Here is a 7,383-nt window from a genome sequence, read left to right on the forward strand (position 1 = left end):
GCCATTACCTGCGGGCAATATCCTTAGCGAAAGTTCCCTCTCTAACGTGCCAACGATACATACGAATTTTACATACAGAATATTCAATATGAAATATTTTTTGTGTTACGTACGGAAATATTCATATGTAACTCAATCTTACATATCCATAGGTAAAATTCGTATGTAATGCCTACTTTACCTACAGATCCAGATCCGTATGTAACTATCTGTAGGTAATTCACTATTTTCTTGTAGTGAGCTTAGATGTGTCTTGTTAGTCTTAGTGTGTCCTTCTTAATATGTTAAAATGGGTTTTAATAGGTTAAAAGGCTTGCTACATATATTTTCTAGTATGAATGCATTTAATCAGTTGAATTGTTTTTTCAAACTGATTTCACTTAAGTCAAGTGAAATCAACTGATTGTATGAAAAATTCAACCGATTGATTTAAGCCCAGACTATATAAGTTATGTTTTCGAGTGCAAAGACATATTTTTTAGTTTTTGAGTGTGAAAACTTGTCATTCATCACTAGAAAACTCTCTTTCTCTGAATCATACAGTTGTAAGGTGAAGATTGAAGATCTTGGTTGATCTTGAAGGCTTTTTGGCTTGGTAGAAGCTTAGAAAACTCAAGTTAGGTTGGATAGGGAGAGCCACCTTCAGGTTTACTAGTTCTTGTGCCTCTGCTTGTGTCCCTAGTGTGATTTCAGGTCTATAAGTGTGAGTCTTACAGAGTTGTGATTGAGATTTATGTGTGAGTCAAAAATCTTGGTTTTTTTTATTGTTCAAAAGTGTAATCTTGGTGTGTGATTTGTAAAACTTTTGATAATAGTGGAAATTAGGCTCATGTTGCCTTGGTAAATTTGATGTAGCTATGTGATTGAGTGAACCAATATAAAAACAATTGTCCCATTCTCAGGTTTCCCTTCATTCTTTGTTGAGTTTGAATGTGTTTCTATGTAATATGTTAATGTAATATTGTTTCACATATTAGAATGAATCTTGTGTAAGAAACTATGTTGTTTGAGTGAAATTCGTGAAATCTGCATTCTGCACAATTTACTAGAATTTTAGCTAACTATTTTGAGATTTTAATCAACTGATTCATAGGTGTATGAATAGACTAACCTGTTGTTTTTATTTTTGACCGGTTGAAAGTGTATTGTCTTGCAGTTTTTGCATTCGAATTTTATGGTTTATATGATTCAATCAAAAGGGGTTTTAAGCTTTCGAAAAAGTTTTAAAAAGTCAATTCAACCCCCTTCTTGGCTTAAACCACCATTTCATTATTAACATAAAACCTAATAACTTGCCGCCATCCACCCCAATGAGACATTTTTTTCTGTAAGTTGAATTTCCTTAGGGTAGCAAACACATCGACCAAATCTGTTGAATGCTGCATAAAGTCTAGTGACTTCACTACCATATCATCTACGTATACCTCCACAATTTTACCTATTAGGTGGCTGAAGACTTTGTCCATCAGCCTTTGATAAGTTGCTTTAGCATTTTTTAGGCCAAATGGCATAACCTTATAGCAGTAGTTTGTTTCTTCTATTATGAAGGCAATCTTGATCATGTCTACTTATGCCATGGGGATCTGGTTACATCCAGAATAGGCATCTAAGAAGTTGAGTATACATTTTCTCGCTGCTCCATCCACCAACCTGTCTATGTTGGGTAGGGGTTACACATCCTTAGGGCATGCTTTGCTTAAGTTGGTACAATCTGGCACATTCTCCATTTTCCACTAGACTTTTTTACAACACTACGTTGGCAGGCCAGGTGGTGTATTGTAATTCTCCTATGGATCTGGTTTCTAAGAGTTTTGGGTAGGTCTGTAGCTTACCAATTGAATAGATCCGTATTTCTTCTTAGGGTCTCTTCGATTATGGATTATCCTTCTAAGGTTAAACTCGATCCAACTTTTAAGTTTCTTTCCGTGGACAAGGGTAAGTTTTTGCTTTCCCACACAAGTTCTATTCTAGAATCGGTCCCTATCTGAGGGTCTAGGTCTTCTCCCATCAAGGCAGCTCCTACATTTGATGCTCTCTTAACGTTGTTTACTACTAGAGTAGGTTCCTATGGTCGTAAACTAGAAATATAGCGAGGTGATGATATCTCCCAATGCTAACGAGAACTTCATAGAGAGGTGGGGAGTCGACACCACGACCCCTAACGTATTTAGAGGTGGCCTTCCCAACATAACGTTATAGGAAGTATTGCTTCAATGACTAGGAAACACACAAGTATGGTTTTTGTCTAGTTCCCCTCGCGAAATACTGTGTGCAAATTGATGTACCCTTATCTACCCTAAAAATTCATATATTGGCTCGTCGTATGGGATCATTGCTTCCTTTGGTAACTGCAATTTTTGGTATGTTTTCCAGTAAAGAATATCTACTGAACTTCCTTGATCAATGAACACCTTCTTCACCATGAAGTTATCAACTTCTATGGTGATGACCATAGGGTCATCTTGGTCCGAGTCTATGCCTTAGAAATCAATGTCTGTGAATGTGATTGGTGGCATCCTTCGACGCCTGAACGCATGCATTATAACATTCATCGGTTGTACCCTCCTTAAGTGATGCTTTCTAGTAGATGTTGTGTTTAGGGTGCCTCTTAATGGTGGCATGTCGTTTGATTGATTGTTCCCCTAAGGGGCAAGTTCTTCCTTCTTGTCATTCTTGCCCTTATCATTTCTATTTTCCCATTGATCATCGTAACGCTAATATCTGACTCTTGAAATACCCTTATTTTCTCTCCTTATAAAGCACTTCAAGTGGTTGGAGCGTATGAACTCCTCGATCTTGTCTTGTAAGGCTTTGTATTTGTCAGTGGTATGTCCATTATTATGGTGTAACTTACAATACTTAGACATGTAAGCATTTGGTGAGTTTAAAGACTTGTGTTGAGGGGGTATGAGATCGGCCTACAAGGCTTCTTCCATGTACGTGAGCATAGAGCGCTAAGGGCTGCATATCATGAGTACCTAGGCGGCTTAGGATCTCGAGGTGGCGGCTCGGTTTTCATCGGCATCTTGTCGGCCTCCCTTTTCTCACCTTGTTGTACTTTGTTACGAAACTTGCTTCTCAACTCTCTCATCTCCTATACTCGTATATAGTCTGCAACTCGCAATCTCAGCTCATGCATGGTGGTTGGGGGCTTCAAGCATAGGTTGTTAGCGAAGGGGCCTGGCTTAAGGGCCATAACCATGTGTTGCAGAACGACGTCCTGGGTTTAATTCTTGATTTTCAGCGCCATCTTGCTAAACCTGTCAATGAAAGCCTTCAGCGTCTCATCTTTTTTCTGCTTGGCGTCGAGAAGTGACAAAGACGTCACTAGGTGAGAGTAACTTCCTACGAACTGGGTAGAGGAAAGACTAGATAGGGTGTCGAAACAATCGATGGAATATGGTTGTAGAGAGGTCAACCATTCTAGAGCTTGCCCTTTGAGGGTTATTGGGAAGGCTTATCAAATGACGACATCTTTTGTCGAATAGAGTCTGACTTGAGTGACATAGATCTTTACACGCTCATTTGGATATGTTCTCCATCGTATCATTCTAAGGTGAAGGCCTCACATTGTTTGGGCAGAGGGGTTTCAATGATGTCGTCAATAAAGTGATGTCGGTGTTTGTTCTTGTGGATAGTGGTGACATGTGTAGCGGTCATTGTATGAGGGATAGAGTTCGCTTTCTTCTTCAGTCATGTTACACAGAGGAGTCTTTAAGTCAACATGGATCTCCTCCTCCTTGTCTTTGTCGTTAGTTGCCTCAATCTCTATCCTCCTTCTAAGACGAGAGTTTTCCTGCCTTAGGACCTCCATCTCATCTGCACTACGCTTTTTGAACTCGACGAACTCCTGCTGCATTTTAGCATGTCCCTCCAAGATTGCATCCTAGTCGACCTGGGGTAGTCCAACATCTTTCGCTCCTACTACTCCACTACATGTGGACACCTTTTTGAGAAATCTCCAGATTATGGTTTGTAAGATATTGATAAAGGCCTCATAGTGGGTGCTAATTGGTCCTGCATAGACAATATTAAGTTATTATGAGACCTAAACCTTATCTTACCACAGTCTTGAGATCCCTCGAATGGATTACCACTAGTCTTGTTTGTCCGTTAAGTGTCTGTCATCTGTTGTCTTATGTAGGTCATGAAATGGGAGGGTACCAACACAAAGGAGCTCCGACGATCAAGTTAGCAAAAACTCTCAAAAGTTAAATCTCATATTAGGATGCTAATGAATTGCATACCTCTAGTAACCTGGGTCCACTTAAATTTATAGGGATCTAATTGATTTTTTACCACTTTACTCACTATTTGTGGCCCAAGCTTCGGTCCTTTGATTAAGTTTAATTGGGTTTGACTAGGTTTAATTGGGCTTGAACAAGTCTAATTGGGTTTGCGTTGCTGGCCGAGTCCCTTTTGGACATGCTACACTTGATTCTATATTTGTCTAAGTTCGCAAACATATTGACATACCATTTTGTTATTCAGTATCCGTTTACTTGTCGTCTGTTGATGTACCCAACATGATATATGTGTTCCCTTTCCTTTTGGTTAATGGTTCCAAGTGGTTGACCAAATTTGTCGAGATGTAGACGACTTTTGGTATATGCGATGTACACAATGAGTGTCCTCTCCTTCTAGTAATTTGGGAGGTTCCCGACTTTCTTAGTTTCCTATATATGCATTTTTATTATACCAACATATATTCGGCATGTTCTATTTGTGGAGTTAGGTTGGCTGCCTGTTCAACCCCTGTAGTACAATTTTCAAAATGTTGGATACAAAAGAAGTGTGAGTATGCATGACATCATATGCAACTTGCAAACACCTCCACTTGAAAGGGTTTTCATAGCAAATAATTGGAACCCATCTCTTATTAGCATTTAAAAAAAAATAATTAATCTAATCATAAAAATAGTTAAATAAGTTCTAGAACTTTTAAAAGATTAATAATTTTTTTCGTTTGATTTCACATTCAATATTTGGCGTCATAGTTTTTCCCTTTAAATACATTATCATAAATATAATGCAATTATAAATTGTAAAACGTAAAAACACTGAATTGAAAGAAAAATTATGAATGGTTGGGCTTTATGATTCGTTTTAAAATAACATAACTGCCCCTCTATCTACGTAGGACAATTGATTTTCTTATTAAGCTTATTCCCTTTTACAAAGGTTGATATAACATAAACACTTGAACCTCTTTCGGTATAACAACTTCTAGGCTCTGGTATACTTATCTTTTTCCTAATTTTAATATAATATTGGCTGTCATGCATCCAAACGGAAAATAAAAGTTATGTAGGAATTTGAATTACAAGATTTTTCTTGTCCTACAGTTTTTAATGCATACTCTACTTTAAGAAATGAGGGTAGTGATGCACCAATTTTGAACTCATTCCTTAATTCCCTAATTCTTAATATGGAAGTTTAGATATTCAAACTATACTTCTCTGAAATCTAATGTTCAGATGCATTTCCTTGATTTCTATATAAGATGGAAGATACGAGGCCTGAATTTGGATAAAGAAATAAATAATAGAACTCAGAGAAGAATTTTAATTTGGAATATGTTATCAATTTAAATAACAATCTGCAAAATGATTTTAGTTCATCATTCAATAATGGCATGACTGTAAACACTTGAAAATAGTACATAATTGATGGAATTTTTCTCCCTGGCATCATTGTTTATTCTACTCATTTTACAAAACTACTTGCTAACTATATATACATGATCCTTGTTGATCCATCCTCAGCTCTTAACTCCATGGCATGAATCAGAGCAAGGTGCTGATATGCTTCTTCTTGAATACTTCAATGAAGTTAAAAATTTCACACTACATAATATTGAGAAGAAGCTCTGAAGTGAAATGGGAATGTTCTTTCACATTGGTTATACCTGTTCTTGCAGGGCACAGACAGCTAAATCATGCAAAGTATGAACTAGACAAGGGGCAATCAGTTTCATAACAGTAAAATAGAAAACAGAATAAGGAAGAATAATTGTGAGTAAAAATGATGAAAGTGTCATGAAAGTATGATAGTTGAAGTGATTAATACCATTTAGTAGAGGAATTTTCCAGCATTCAGAAAGTGGAGCCTTGTGCTGGCTTTTTCCTCAGTGATCATCAATTTTGCTTCATCTTCTTCTCTATTCACCTATTTCAAGCCACTAACATGAAATATTGAAATGGAACTAAGCGCCACGTTTTGCTTGCTTGCTCCTTTTCCCATTATTATTCTAATCAAGTAACTGCTCTAATATTTCCCCTGCAAACACCAGGAGCGGTTTCTCCTTCCTGATTCCATAGGTGGACCTTACATAGGAGAAACCTTTCAAATGTATTCTCAACACCCAAACATTTTCTTTCTCACATAACAAGTAAAATCTTCAGTTAAGAACACATTTGAAAGGTTTCACGAATGTAAGAACAACGAACGCAACCGGGAGGGAGTAACTATTCCAAGTGTTTGGAAGTGATGGAAGTGAGCAATTAGTTGAAGAGAAGCATGAAGGGAAAAGAAAGAAATATACAAAAGATGGTGCTGAATTCCATGTCGACATTAAGAGAATGGTGTGTGATAGGTGAATAGAAAAGAGGAAGAAGAAGAAGAAGAAGAAGTGTGAAAGAAGGAAGTTGCAGAGTTTGGATTTATAGAGTTGTTGTGAGTGCAATGAGAGTGAAATAGAGGGAAACAGAAGAAAGAGTGTGAATTACAGCTCAATTTCCACACACGGAATCTCCCTCCAGCTCATAACACAATGATATGTGTTTGTGGTCTAATTTACTTCTATCTACAATTTATGACTTTATTTCAGTGCAGTGAGTGTACTGAAACCATAAGCATGCTCACAAACAACTGTCTCACCACCCAATGGTCCAAAACTTTAAGGTTCATTCAGTAATTCCCTTTTGAATATGACACTAGTCAACATTGGCTCCTTCACATTGTGGATATGGTTAAATTCATATATATATATATATATATATATATATATATATATATATATATATATATATATATATATTTTTTTTTTTTTTGTTTTTTCTTTTAATGGCTTCTCAATCTTTCTTTTTTGAGGATTTTCGGTTATCATGTTTTTTTTTATCAATAAGATTACATACTTCTAATGTATTTAGACACCCATTTAATGTTGTAAGAATATATGGTGATTTTTTTTTATTGTCTGTGAAAGAAATTTACATTTTGGGTTAAACTTAGCTTTACTAACTTGTTTGTGGAGGGAGAATTATTTTTTACTTATAATATATGTTGGATGCTTAAGAAAATTAAATAGAAATGTTTTGAAAATGTAAAAGTATTTTTTTTAATCATGGATTATTATGATAAAATTAATATTGATTTCTAGAT

At 36.3% G+C, this 7,383-nt stretch overlaps 1 long non-coding RNA gene across 1 annotated transcript; it reads right to left on the reverse strand.

The window, feature by feature from the left end:
* Nucleotides 1-5,556: 5,556 nt before the first annotated feature.
* On the reverse strand, nt 5,557-6,793 carry LOC114183822 (uncharacterized). The gene is made up of 2 exons (XR_014995021.1): nt 6,070-6,793; nt 5,557-5,908 (listed from the first exon to the last, which is right to left on the reverse strand). It is a non-coding gene; the product is annotated as an uncharacterized LOC114183822 (long non-coding RNA).
* Nucleotides 6,794-7,383: the final 590 nt, after the last annotated feature.

The sequence above is a fragment of the Vigna unguiculata genome, chromosome 5 (assembly GCF_037176805.1).
Source record: "Vigna unguiculata cultivar grain cowpea cultivar isolate G323 ecotype 2 chromosome 5, ASM3717680v1, whole genome shotgun sequence".
Lineage (NCBI taxonomy): Eukaryota > Viridiplantae > Streptophyta > Magnoliopsida > Fabales > Fabaceae > Vigna > Vigna unguiculata.